This window comes from Ziziphus jujuba, chromosome 6, assembly GCF_031755915.1.
Source record: "Ziziphus jujuba cultivar Dongzao chromosome 6, ASM3175591v1".
NCBI classification, from domain to species: Eukaryota; Viridiplantae; Streptophyta; class Magnoliopsida; order Rosales; family Rhamnaceae; genus Ziziphus; species Ziziphus jujuba.
The window spans coordinates 1,123,072-1,138,337 of record NC_083384.1 but is presented as its reverse complement, the minus strand read 5'-3'; the positions used below and the strand labels follow the sequence as shown (position 1 = coordinate 1,138,337).

Genomic DNA, 15,266 nt, shown 5'->3' with positions numbered 1-15,266 from the left:
GTATAGGGAAAATTGAAACAAAATAGCTAATTAAACAATAACGTTGGTTTACTAGAGACATCAAAAAATTGTTTTAGCTCGATGGAAACAAAATCCTTTTCCCAAGGATTCTTTCAAATAGAAGTAGAGAACAAAGTAACTAGAAAGATTGTTATAAGGCTAATCTAGAAAGCGGGCCATTCTGAATGCATTCATACCAAAAAGCGGACATAGATGTTAAGGGTCAAATTTTTTTTTTTAATTTCAATTGATATCTGGAAATTTATTTATCTTCCATAAAGGAGCCTAATGAAACCAAAGTTTCATGTTCAATTTTGAATTAGAGACATTAACAATGATGAATCAATGTTGATTATAACCCTTAGCCTTCAAAGCTAACGATGCGGGTTCGATTCTGGCTACCTGCTTGTGCTTACTTTCTCTACTCTCTATTCAATGTTTTTCAATATTTCTTTTTTATAGTTGAAACCTATAAATCTATATGTCTAATAGATATTTATATCTAATATGTATTTATATATTTTGATATGCATTAAAATATCAAATTTCTAATAAATATGTTTTATAGAAATATAAACAAAATGAATATAATTAATGTAGTGCGTAGTTGAATAGGTAATTCCCAAAATTCTTTCACATATTCGTTTCGTCTGAATAATAAATGTGAAAAGAAAATAAATATAAAAAAATTGGAATGCAAAGTGTCCATTGTCTAATGGACAGGACAGAGGTCTTCTAAATCTTTGGTATAGGTTCAAATCCTATGAAACGCAATTAATTTCCATATATTTTTAGATTTCCATGCCAAGAAAGATCTTTTGAATAATTTGAATAAGAGGCGCTCTAATACACTTAGTACTTGTAATATAACTATAATCTAGTATATATATTATTTCCATATATTTAATATATATTGAATATTTAATGTATGTTAATATGTGTATATAATTATTATGTATTTAATATTAATATTATATTTAATATAGAAATGTAATATATTATTATTTCTATATTAGTATAGAAAATACTTATTACAAAAAAAATCTTTTATATTTTATTTTAACGTAATTTAAATACTTATACAATAGAAAAAGTATATAATTTATTTATTATTATTAAAATCAGTATTAAATTTTAAAATTAGTATTAAATTAAGATTTACTTAATATTGAATTACGATTGATAAAAATTAAAAATGATCAATTTATTTTCTTTATACTTGTTCTTGAAGTAGAAAATGTTCCAGCTGTTTCTGAATAGCATCTTTCAAAAAGGCTTTTGCCTCCTCGGTAAATGTCTTGGTAAAAGCTATGATTTCTTGGAACCGAGTTTTATTCATTTTTAAGTAAGTACGTAACTCAACGAGAAATTTCCTTACCGGCCCAATTTCTAATGAATCAAGAAAAGCATTGGTTCTAGTATAAATAGTCATTATCTATTCTTCCACCACAAGAGGGGCTGATTGAGATTGTTTGAGCAACTCATGTAATCGTTGACCTCTTGCCAATTGATTCTGAGTAGCTTTAATGAGTTAAGAAGCGAATTATGCAAAGGCTTCTAATTTTGCGAATTGCACCAATTCCAATTTTGATTTGCTAGCTACTTGTTTCATGGCTTTAATTTGAGCTGCGGACCTTACTCTGGATACAAAAATACCCACATTAGTAGCAGGTATGATTCCGACATTGAATACATCGGCAGATAGAATATTTGTCCATCTATAATGGAAATTACATTAGTAGGAATATAAGTCGAAACATCTCCCGATCGAGTCTCAACTATTGGTAAAGCAGTCATTCTTCCTTCACCTAAAAGAGAACTTAATTTAGCAGCTCTTTCCAAAAGGTATGAATGAAATAAAAAACATCTTTCGGATAAGCTTGTCGGCCCGGTGGTCTGTGATGTGATTCCGCCCGAGCCCGCACAACCGACAACCCGCTGGGGTGCTGACTCGATACAGATGAAGTTTAAGGATGTTATTGCTGCTTTTATCTAGGGAATAATGCATACTCAAAAGGGCTTGTCCATATCCGAAGAGCCAAGACCTATCCTAACCATACAAATGGTGGAAGCCGATACGGACCTGGGTAGCAGTTTAGTGAAAATATGGACAACGGATAGCATGAAATGGTTCCAACTCTTTATGGAATCAATACATATGTCTAATAGGATATGGAATCAATTCAAGGCCGCTTCAAAGGCATTCAAAAAGGGGCTGTACGGACAGCTTCAAATTTGGCCTGTTTTTTACTGTATTTTGTGCTTGCTTTACTGTATTTTGTTGAGTTGGTTTTTTCTTCCTTGTCCAAGCATGGGCAACGTGTGGGACAGCATATTAAGCATATTTGGCATCCTAAAAAGCATATTGAAGCTGATTTGGAGCTCAATTTGGTCAAAGATTGGTCAAAGTCAACTTAGTCAAAAAGCTAGTGTTATAGTTTCCTAATTTGATTCTGCTTTTTGTTTTGGGAAATTACCATTACTTTTAGTTTTTATTTATTTATTTTCTGGAACAATAAGTTTAGGAAAGTTATTATTTTATTATTTTCATTGTAAATTAATTAATTCTTAATTCAAAATAAAGGAATTAATTAATCCAAATTAGATTAGGAAAGGAGTGAGAATTTCGGCCACCATAGGAAACTACTTTGTATGGCCGATTTTCCCTTTGTTTTTGTTGGTTTTATTTCGTGGCTTTATAGCCTATGTAAAGGCTTATTTCTCAATAAGAAGGAAGCTTGAATTTGATACAAAAAATTATTTGTGAGATTGAATTCTCTTTGTTCTTTTGAACACCTAAGACACCATTAGTGAATGAGTGTTTTAGTTTGACTTATCAATAGGGCTTCCATCACCTACTGTGTCGTCTTCATTATATACCAAGGTTTTCTAATCACAGGTTGGTTAGGGGTTAAGGTGACCATTAGAACTTGAACATAATTAGATCCGGGCTAATATAATACGTGTTTAGGAGCAGGTCATGCTAGGTTCGTATCATTAGATGTCCGATGTACGGGTGTCTAATGTAAAATGTCCGATGTATCAGCCTCCACCACTTGGATGCTTAAAACATGTCTTTTATCTTCAGGTATGGACAAACCCTTTTGAGAATGAATTACTTCTTGGATAAAGGCAGCAATGTTGTCCTTAAACCTCTTAGCTTGAGCCCTAGTGATCGGCCCGGTCTTCATCTGCATCGGATCAGTACCCCAGCGAGTTGTCGGTTGTGCGAGCTCAGGTGGATTCGTATCATTCCCCTCCTCTTGAAAAGGATTTTCCCTCAAATCAAAGTCATCACCTGCACCAAAAGGAGACAAATCAGCAACATTGGATGTAGCACCAATATTACACCACCTGGCAAATCAAGTTTGTAAGCATTGTGATTTATCCGCTCCAAAACTTGGAAGGGTTCATCTTCTCTTGGCACCAATTTTGATTTCTGCTATTCTGGAAACCTTTCCTTTCTTAGGTGCAACCAAACACAACTTGTTTTCAACCATGATTAGCATTTCTTGCATATTTCTCGGTCCTCCTCTCAATATTTGCCTTAGTTTTTTCATGAATCTGCTTAACAATGGAGACAAAGTTCTATTCCCTACTTCGGTTTGTCCATCAGTTTGTAGATGACAAGTAGTTGAAAATAAAAGCTTAGTACCTAACTTAGCCCACAAAATTTTCCAACAGTAACTTAAGAATTTAGCATCCCTATCCGAAACAATAGTCCTAGGCATTCCATGTAACCTCACAATTTTTTTGAAAAATAAATTAGCTACATTAGATGCATCATCAGTTTTATTACATGCAATAAAATGTGTCATCTTAGAAAATCTATTTACAATAACAAAAATTGAATCCTTACCTATCCTTGACCTAGGTAAACCAAGAATAAAATCCATAGACAAATCTACCCAAGGATGTGAAGGAATCAGCAAAGGTTGGTACAATCCGTGCGGCTTCAATGTGGACTTAGTCTTTCACCATTTCAAGCACCTTTCACATATTTTCTCAACATCTCTCTTCATGTCGGCCAATAAAAATGTTCTTGCAACAAGGATAAAGTTTTAAAAACACCAAAATGTCCCATTAAACCACCCCCATGACCTTCCCGAACTAATAACTCCATAATGCTACATAGGCATAAAAAGTTTGTTTTCCTTAAACAAATATCCCTTAAATATGTAATATTTATTAAATCCATGTTTGTAACAGGTTCTAAATATTTCTCCAAAGTCACTATCATGCTCATAAAGTTCTTTTAATTGTTCAAAATCCAGCAATCTAGCATCTAAGGTAGAAAAGAGAACATACCTTCGGGATAATGCATCGACAACCACATTTTCCTTACCTTTCTTGTAGCAGATCACATATGGAAAAGTTTCAATAAATTCAGTCCACATGGCATACCTTCAGTTGAGCGTTCCTTGGCCTTTAATGTGCTTCAAAGATACATGATCCATGTGAATCATGAATTCTATTGGCATGAGATAATGCTGCCATGTTTCTAAAGTCTTCACCAAATCATACATCTCCTTGTCTTATGTCGGGTAGTTTAATGTAGCTCCATTTAATTTCACACTAAAATGGGCTATCGGCCTTCCTTCTTGCATTAATACAACTCCAATACCTACACCCGAAGCATCACATTCAATTTCAAAAGTCTTAGAAAAATTTGGCAAAACTAATAAAGGTGCATTACATAATTTTTGTTTCAACAAATTAAAAGATTTTTCTTGTACTTCCCCCCATTTAAAGCCAACATTCTTCTTTACAACTTCATTCAAAAGTGCTGCGATGGTGGTAAAGTCCTTGACAAATCTCTGATAAAAACTTGCCAAACCATGAAAGCTCCTCACTTAGGTGATAGATGTTGGTGTTGGCCACTCCTTGATTGTTTGAACTTTAGATTGGTCAACTTTAATTCCTGCAGCATTTACTACAAATCCTAGGAAAACAAGCTCATCTTTGCAAAAGTCACACTTTTTCATGTTAGCAGACAACCTTTCTCTCCTAGGAACATTTAAAACTTGCCTAAGATGGTCTACATGTTCATCTAAGTTTCGGCTATACACTAAAATGTCATCAAAGTACACAACCACAAATTTGCCGATAAATGGACGCATAACGTGATTCACAAGCCTCATAAAAGTATTAGGTGCATTAGTTAAACCAAAAGGCATGACTAACCATTCATACAGCCCATATTTAGTTTTAAATACGGTTTTCCATTCATCACCTTCTTTCATCCTAATTTGATGGTATCCACTCCTAAGATCAATTTTAGTGAACATGCACACACCATGCAATTCATCAAGCATATCATCTAATCTAGGAATTGGATGTCTATATTCGATGGTGATATTATTTATAGCCCTACAATCAATGCACATTCTCCAAGAACCATCTTTTTTAGGTACTAATAAAACAGGAACAGCACATGGACTTATACTCTGACGAATATAGCCTTTGTCAAGTAACTCACTTACCTGTTTTTGTGGCTCATTTGTTTCTATATGCAGGTCTATATAAAATAATTCTCACGAACAAAGAGAATTCATTCTCAAAATAATTTTCTATATAAAATTCAAGCTTGATTTCTCATTGAAAATAAGCCTTTAAATAGGCTTTGAATGAACAAAATAAAACCCTAAAAGGATTAGGAAATTTCGGCCAACATAGAATCCAATTACGAAATTGCCTAATTTCACATCCTTTCCTAATGTAATCTGGATTAATTAATTCCCTTATTTTGAAGTAGCAATTAATTAATTTGCAATGAAAATAATAAAATAATAACTTTCCTAACTTATTTTTCCAGCAAATAAATAAATAAAAACCCAAAAAGTCAAACGCAAATTCGAAAATGAGTTGACTAGTTTGACAAGTGAGATGACTTATGTCTGATGTCTGAGCTAACTTATGTCTGTCTGATGTCCGAGCTAACTTATGTCTAATGTTCGAAGTTTGAAATCTTAGGTTAGATGTCCGATGTATGGGTGTCCGATATAAAATGTCTAATGTATGGGTGTCCGATGTACCAGCCTCCACCACTTGGATGATTAAAATGTCTTTTATTTTCAGGTATGGACAAGCCCTTTTGAGAATGAATTACTTCCTGGATAAAGGCAGTAAGGTTGCCCTTAAACCTCTTAGCTTGAGCCCTAGTGATTGGCATAGTCTTCATCCATATCAGGTTAGTACCCCAGCGAGTTGTCGATTGTGCGAGCTCGGGCGGATTCGCATCCCACTCCCTTTCCAAAATAAGTCAATACACCAAAGACTACAATTAGATTTTTTGGATTTGTTGCTAAAATATCGGTATTAAACCCAAAACTCCCAGCGAATGGCCAATAACCCAAGGAAAGGATAGAATCGGTTACATTTTTCATATGATCTCCACTTTCTTATTCTTATAGATAGACTAATTATCTATATTTTTTTATTCTATAATTTTTCTAAATTAAATAGTAATAAGGTAAAAGTTTAAACAAAGGGATTCGCAAATAAAAGTGCTAATGCAACAACCAGCCCATAAATTGTTAAAGCTTCCATAAAAGCCAAGCTAAGCAATAAAGTACCTCGTATTTTTTGCTCTGCTTCTGGCTGTCTAGCGATCCCCTGCACAGCTTGGCCCACGGCAGTACCTTGCCCAACCCTAGGTCCAATAGAAGCAAGCCCAACAGCCAATCCAGCAACAATAACAGAAGTGGCAGAAATCAATGGATTATGGTGGATTATGGCTTACTTATTCTATCACTAAGATTTATCCATTCAAAGTCACTAAAAACCATGAATTGAAATAATAATATTCTTGAAGCAATAGAACTGCTTCAATATTTTCCTATACATGTAATTTTTAATTTGTATGACTTTTGTTCGGCCAGTTCTTTCTTTTATATTTTTTTTTCAGCACCATTTTTTGAATTCTTTGCTCTTTTTTGTGATTTAAATTCATTCAATATTCAAAAAATATTACAGTCAAAATGGAAGTACTTATATTGGAATCCTTATCTAAATAGTGGAATCCTTATCGAAATTCATAACATAATAGTAGGGCAAATTAAATATATCTTTAATTCATATACCTAGTTAATATTGAATATCACATATACATGTCTTTCCCCCATAACATAAACCAACTATTCGTATCTTAGATTCAGTCAGATTCTAGCATCACTCTTTGAAACATACATAAGAATTGCCTTATAACAATTAGATTACATACATCTAGTTTGACCCCCAATACTCCTTTAATCAACCCCATTTTATTTATCATTATCCCCCATGAGTACAATCAATTTAACTGAAAAATTCATTAGTCATAATCATTGCATAGAAATATTAGGATTGAGTTTATCGAAGTTCATGTAATTTATTATTTATTAATTTTTTTGGGTCAATTGGTGAATTGAATGAACAAAACAATATCAATAGAAAGGGAGTATTCATTGTCGAGTGGTATAAATCGACCAGAAAAGAATTTGAGGAAAAAGATCTTTTAGATCTCTTTCCTTTTTTTTTTTTTTTTACAATTCCTTAACTTAATATTGTAACATTCTTTTTACTATTACTCTAGATCGTATATACTTTGTTCTTATTTCGATCTTATTTGTATATTTTTCTTCCTTAAGTTAAGTGGATTACTTTGAGACATATAGACATGCCGTCGGGCTAAGCTAAAAAAAGACTATGTCGAAAACTAATCAATGATGACCTTCCATGGATTCGCCTATATAAGCTGCAACTAAGGTTGCAAAAATAAGAGCTTGAATGCCATTTGTAAATAATCCAAGGAACATGACAGGTACAGGAGCCACTAAAGGCACTAAAGAAACAAGAACAACAACTATTAATTCATCGACTAATATATTTTCGAAAAGTCAAAAACTAAGCGATAAGGATTTTGTGAAATCTTATAAGATGTTAATGGCCAAAAGGATTAGGGTTGGTTGACTGTATTTAGCGAAATAACCTAATCCCTTTTTTGAAAGGCCCCCATAGAAATATGCTATTGACGTGAGTAAAGCTAAAGCAAAAATAGTGTTTATATCATTTGTGGCCACGGCTAACTCCCCATGAGGTAACTGTATGATTTTCCAGGATAAAAAAGCCCTTGACAAATTCGAAAACAAAAAGAAATAAAAACATAGTTCCAATAAATAGAACCCGGGGACCATATTCTTCTCCAATCCGCGTTTTGCTCACATCTTGAATGAATTCAAGGACGTGGAATCCATCCAAGGTAGAATCAAAAGCATCTAAAAAGGACTTGTACGGACAGCATCTCAATTTGGCCAAAAATGTGTTGTTTAGCTGCTGACTTTGACATTTCTTCTCGTTTGACTTATTCCAATCAAAGGGAACGTGTGGCAATCATTATTAATCATATTTGGCATCCTAAATGGCATATTGAAGCTGATTTGGAGCCCAAACAAGATGGAGATTGGTCAAAGATACCTTAGTAGTCAAACTAGTCAACTAGTTTCCTAATTTGATTTTGACTTTTTGTTTTAGGAGATTAGTTTTTTATTTGGTTTCTGTTTATTTATTTTTTGGACAAATCAACTTAGGAAAGTTATTATTTTAATATTTTCATTGTAAATTAATTTATTCCTAATTCAAAATAAAGGAATTAATTAATCAAAATTAGATTAGGAAAGGAGGAGACTTTCGGCCATATTAGGAATCTTCATTGCATGGCCGGTTTTACCTATTGTAATTAGGTTTATTTTGTTTTCTCTTAGCCTATAAAAGGGATTGTTTTTTAGGAAGAACACACCATTAATAATATTCAAAATTTATTTTGTGAGATTGAATTTCTCTTTGTTCTTTTGAACACCTAAAACACCATTAAAGAGTGAGTGTTCTGGTTTTAACTTATCAATAAGACTTCCATTACCAATTGTGGCATCTTCATTATATACCAAGGTTTCTAATCACAGGTTGGTTAGGGGTCAAGGTGACCATTAGAACTTGAACATAATTAGATCTGGGCTAATATAATACGGGTTTGGGAGCAGGTCGTTCTAGGTTTGTATCATTTGGTATCAGAGCCAAATTTTGTTAAGGTTTGATCTATCTTTATTTGGTTTATTTGTTTTTGTGTTAATCTGCAATTTTAGCATTAGGTTAAGATTGCTTCTATCATCATACACATTCTGCATATTTTAAAGAAAAAAAAATTCATTCCTAGTTGAATTAGGATTTCCTAGTTTTATTGTATTTTTACTTCCTAGTTTGTTGGTTGTTTTTCATCATTGTTCTTCTTAATTTGGTTTTTGTTGATTTTTCTTTGCTGTTTTAGTCTTAAACATTTGCATTCATATATTCAAAAAATAAAAAATAAATAAAACAAAAAACTGCACAATTTGTATTTTGTTTGGGAGGTCACGGGTTTGGTGATTATTTGGTGTTGGATTTGTAATTTTGGTGTTGATTCTTGCTACTGCAGTTGTTTTATGTTCTGTGAGTAAAAAAAAAAAAGAAAAAAAAAGGAAAAAAAAAGCCGAATAAAAAAAAAATTCTCGGTTTGTTGGAGTTGATTGTTTGCGGGAAATTATTGAAGCTGCTGTTTTATTGATTATTTATTAAATATTTGGAGTTGCTGGAGAATTATTTTCATTTCTGGATATTTGAATTTTGGGTGCTTAAATTATTTGGATTAAAATTAGTTAAAGGATTTGATATAAAACTTGGATTACAAGAACAACAACCGACACAATTCTTGTCCGTGTTTGAAATTCTTTTTCTAACTTTTTATTCTTGAATCTTTAATCTCTTACCATCTAGCCCAGTTCTTATTGATTCCAAAATTTTATTGTTAATTTGCCTTATTTTGCCTAGAAACGTTGAAAACTAGATTTCGTTAATTCATTCGGTATTGATTACTTTTTGCTACTCTTTTGTTGGTAAATTTAATTAAAACATACTTGTGATCTAATTCCTTTTTGTGGGTGTTTTAGTTAGAACTTTGAGATAATTCATTAAGTGGAAGAAGGCAAGAGTGTATGAGCTTAAAAGAGGGTAAAAGCCGAAACTAGTGTGAAGAGTGTCAAGATGTGAGGGAGTGATTTTTGGTGAGAAGTTATTTTATTTTGCATTATTTATACTAACATGGCAGATTCAAAGTTGAGGAGAGGAGATCCACCACTAAGAATTAATGAAGAAGAATCCACCATGGTGATGCCTGAGCTATGGGAGTGGTGAGCAAATGGACATGAGGGCTGTCTTGGAACAATTTCAGCGGATGAATGCTCAATTTGACCACATAAATCAAAGGATGGAGAGAATAGAAACATCTCATGTGGACCGAATTTGAGGCAAGAGTTCCATGGAGGTCGAGGAGGCCATGGACGACCTATAGAGGAGTTTGAAGAGGAAAATTTTTAAGATGATTTCGAGGAAGGAATGGATGAAACACTTGATGTCCAAGAGAGGCTAGGCCATGGGAGGCATAGGAGAGAGGAGGTAGATGATGATCTTGGCAACATCAAGGTAAACATACCACCTTTCATGGGGAAAAATGACCCGGAGGCTTACTAGGAATGTGAAAAGTGTATGGAGATGATCTTCGATTGCCACAACTATTCAGAGGCTAAGAAGGTGAAATTGGTAGCAATGGAATTTGGTCATTATGCACTTCAATGTTGGACCAATGAGCAAAATGCCCAAAGGAGAGTTGGTGATGATTTGATCACTACATGGAGACAAATGAAAGGAGTCATGAGGAAGTGGTTTGTACCATCACACTATCATAGGTTGCTGCATCAAGGACTTCAATCTTTATCTCAAGGAACTAGCTCCATGGAGTATTGTTACAAGGAGATGGAGATGCTTATGATGAGGTGAAGTATGAATGAAGATAGAGAAGCAACCATGGCAAGGTTTCTTGGTGGTTTGAATCGTGAAATAGCCAATTAACTATAATTGCAACAATATGTGGAATTGAAGGAAGTGTTGCTTATGGCTATTAAATTAGAGCATCAATTCAAGAGGAGGGGTGTAAGCTCATGGTTTGGAGGAGTTACAAACAGTGTAAGATCAATTCCAAGTGGCTGGAGAAACAATCCTACCTATGAAAACAAGCCAAAGCTGAAAGTTGGAGAAGAAAGTTCAAATCGGTCAAAAAGGGAGTCCAAAGCCGAATCTGTCCAAGCACCAAAGAATGAGGTAAAATCTAATCCTAAACCTTCAAGATTTAGAGAAATTGTATGTTTTAAGTGCCAAGGATGAGGACACATTGCCAATCAATGCCCGAATAGGAGGATCATGGTGCTGAAAGGTAATGGTCAATTAGAATCCGAAAGTGAGGAAAGTAACGGAGAGGCCGAATTGGATGATGAAGAACTTGGAGGGGATGAGCATGAGCAATCCGAAACACTCCAACCTTCAAGGGCTGACTTGAGCTTAGTTGCAAGGAGGGTCCTTACTGTATACAAAGATGATGGTCAAATTCAAAGAGAAAACATCTTCCACACCCGATGCAAAATTCAAGGTAACATATGTAGTATGATTATAGATAGTGAAAGTTATGCAAATGTAATTAGTAGCATGGTAGTTGATAAATTAGGCTTAAAAACTATTGAACATCCCAAACCTTATAGATTACAATGGCTTAATGATAGTGGTGAGATGAAAGTAAATAAACAAGCCAAGATAAAATTTAGCATAGATAAATATGTGGATGTTGTTTTATGTGATGTTGTGCCTATGCATGCCGGACATATTTTATTAGGTAGACCATGGCAATTTGATAAAGATGCTACTTATTATGATCGAGAGAATTGTATTGTTTTTAGATTTAGAGGTAAGAAGGTCAAGCTGGAACCATTAACTGCTAAAGAGGTGTGTAGAGATCAATTACAAATACAACAAAGGAGGGAGGCCAAAAAGCTCAAAGAGAAGGCTAGTATGGCACCAACGGTTCCACCATCCATTCAAGAGGCGAAAGTTGAGCTTGCTGTCCAAGGTAATTCCTCTAAAACCCAGGTTGAGGGGAAAAAATTTAATAAATCCGAGAGTGAGAAACTTAGAGAAAAAGCTGCGAGTGATGCAAAATTTTGTTTTCTCTTAGCCTATAAAAGGGATTGTTTTTTAGGAAGAACACACCATTAATAATATTCAGAATTTATTTTGTGAGATTGAATTTCTCTTTGTTCTTTTGAACACCTAAAACACCATTAGAGAGTAAGTGTTTTAGTTTTGACTTATCAATAGGACTTCCAACACCTATTGTTGCATCTTCATTATATACCAAGGTTTCTAATCACTGGTTGGTTAGGGGTCAAGGTGACCATTAGAACTTGAACATAATTAGATATGGGCTAATAAAATATGGGGTTTGGGAGCAAGTCATCCTAGGTTCATATCATTTGTAACGATCAAGACTAGTAAGCCTGTCAGTCCATACAGTTGACCATGTAACAGTAGAAGATTCAGTAGTTACCACAACCCTTGCTTCCTCAGGCAGAACTCTAGGTTGAGGAGTTACTCGAAACGCTGCCAAGATATCAGTATCTTTGGTTTTATAGCCAGGAGTGTAATAAGTCAATTTATAATCTTTAAGACTGGCTTTGAATCCAAAACTTGCTTTAGTCTTTGTTTGTGGTGACATAAGTCCCTCCCTACAACTCATGAATTAAGAATTCTCGCAATACCAAGGTCTACTCAACATGAATTAAGAGTTAATGAAACTTTTCGTAGGCATCTTTCACAAAATTATCAACTAATTAAAACAGTTCATTATTAGATCATGGTATTTGATTTGCCAAATACATCATTATTGTATACTCTTTCATATGTATGGCGCAACCCACTCTTTTTTTTTCAAAGCTTCTAATCTCTTACCTTTTTTTAAATTGAAATATCTAAGAAATTTGCTCTCGACAATAATATATGTGGTATATATAAATCCTAGATGTAAAAATATGCAGAATTCATTCATGAATAGAAAGAAAGGGTATAGGTATAAAAAAGAAAAATAATATTAATATAATAAATAACAGGCTAGGCATAAATCAATATGCTGAAATAGGAAATAGGACATGAAATAAGGGCCGATGAGATAGAAAAAAGGAATCATAAATAGAATAGAGTTTGGGTTAGAATTCCATAGATGATATGGTTTGTATTGTCTATAATGATAGGCATATGAAAGACTTTCTCAAGATTTTTATTCATCTAATTGATATTTTGAAAATGGATTTTGGTTGTACTTGAAAATTCACTCATTGAAATTGAATAAGTAAATAATTAGATTGCATTCGGTTGGACGGCCCCAAAAAAGTCGAGTGCTAGCACCCATTTTTGATTTCTTATTGAAATATTGAATTAACCAATTAACTTAACTTATTATCGAACATTTATTTTTTATTTCAATAATTTTCGCAAAAAATTTGGACATCTTTCATTAAGCAATCCTACTACTTTTGGTCCTGGGGTTCCCATGCTTGAAAAAAAAAAAAAACCTAAGGCATATTGCTCAAATCATTAGTCCGGTATTGGATGTAGCTTTTCCATTGGGCAAGATGCCTAATATTTACAACGCTCTAGTAGTTAAGGGCCAAGATACTGTTGGTCAAAAAATTAATGTGACTTGTGAAGTACAGCAATTATTAGGAAATAATCGAGTTAGAGTGGTAGCGATGAGTGCTATAGATGGTCTAACGAGAGGAATGGAAGTGATTGACACAGGAGCTCCTCTAAGTGTTCTAGTCGGTGGAGCGATGCTAAGATGAATTTTCGACGTGCTTGGAGAGCCCATTGATAATTTAGGTCTTGTAGGTACTCTCATAACATCTCCTATTCATAGATCTGTGCCTGCCTTTATACAGTTAGATGCAAAATTATCAATTTTTGAAACAGGAATTAAAGTAGTACATCTTTTAGCCCCCTATCATCATGGACCAAAAATAGGACTATTCGGGGGAGTGGGAGTGGGCAAAACAGTATTCATTATGGAATTGATCAACAATATTGTCAAAGCTCATGGGGGTGTATCTGTATTTAGTGGAGTAGGTGAACATACTAATGAACGCAATGATCTTTACATAGAAATGAAAGAATCTGGAGTAATAAATGAAAAAAATATTTCAAAATCAAAAGTAGCTCTAGTCTATGGTCAGATGAATGAACCACCGGAAGCACGTATGAGAGTTGGTTTAACGACCCTAACTATGGCAGAATATTTTCGAGATGTTAATGAACAAGACGTACTTCTATTTATTGACAATATCTTTCATTTTGTCCAAGTGGGATCTAAAGTATCGGTCTTGTTGGGTAGAATGCCCTCCACTGTGGGATATCAACCCACTCTTAGTACCGAAATGGGCTTTTTAAAGAAAGAATTACTTTTACCAAAGAAGGGTCCATAACTTCTATTCAAGCAGTTTATATACCCATGGACGATTTGATTGATCTCGCTCCGACCATAACATTTGCACATTTAGATGCTACTACCATACTATCAATAGGATTGGCTACCAAAGGTATCTATCCAGCAGTAGGTCCTTTAGGTTCAATGTCAACTATGCTCCAACCTCAAATCATTGGTGAAGAACATTATGAAACTGTGCAAAGAGTTAAACAAACTTTACAATGTTATAAAGAACTTCAGGACAATATAGCTATCCTTGGGTTGGACAAATTATTCGAAGAAGATCACTTAACCATAGCAAGAGCATGAAAAATTGAGCGTTTCCTATCACAACCCTTTTTCATAGCAGAAGTATTTACCGATTCACTAAGGAAATATGTGGTCTAGCAGAAACAATTAGAGGATTTAAATTGATCGTTTCTGGCAAATTAGATGGTCTCCCTAAACAGGCTTTTTATTTTGAAGGTAACATCGATGAAGCTACTGCAAAGGCTATGAACTTAGAAATGGAGAGCAAATTGAAGAAATGACCTTAAATCTTTGTGTACTGACCTCGAGACGAATTGTTTGGGATTTGGAAGTGAAAGAAATATTTTATCTACTAATAGTGGACAAATCGATGTATTACCAAACCATCCGCCTATTGCCATAGCTGTAGATATTGGTATTTTGAGAATATGCCTTAACAACCAATGGTTAATGATGGCTTTGATGGGTGGTTTTGCTAGAATAGGCAATAATGAGATCACTGTTTTAGCAAATGATGCGAAGAAGGGTAGTGACATTGAACCACAAGAAGCACAACAAACTCTTGAAATAGTGGAAGCTTACTTGAGTAAAGCTAAAAGCAAGAGACAAACAATTGAAGCAAATCTCTCTCCTGGACGAGCTAGGA

The 15,266-nt window shown here is 34.1% G+C and overlaps 2 pseudogenes; one reads left to right on the top strand and one right to left on the bottom strand.

Annotated features, from left to right (window-relative positions):
- Positions 1–1,213: 1,213 nt before the first annotated feature.
- On the bottom strand, positions 1,214–12,631 carry LOC132804208 (ATP synthase subunit alpha, chloroplastic-like; annotated as a pseudogene).
- A 786-nt stretch (positions 12,632–13,417) lies between these two features.
- Positions 13,418–14,901, top strand: LOC125420446 (ATP synthase subunit beta, chloroplastic-like; annotated as a pseudogene).
- The last annotated feature ends 365 nt before the right edge of the window (positions 14,902–15,266 follow it).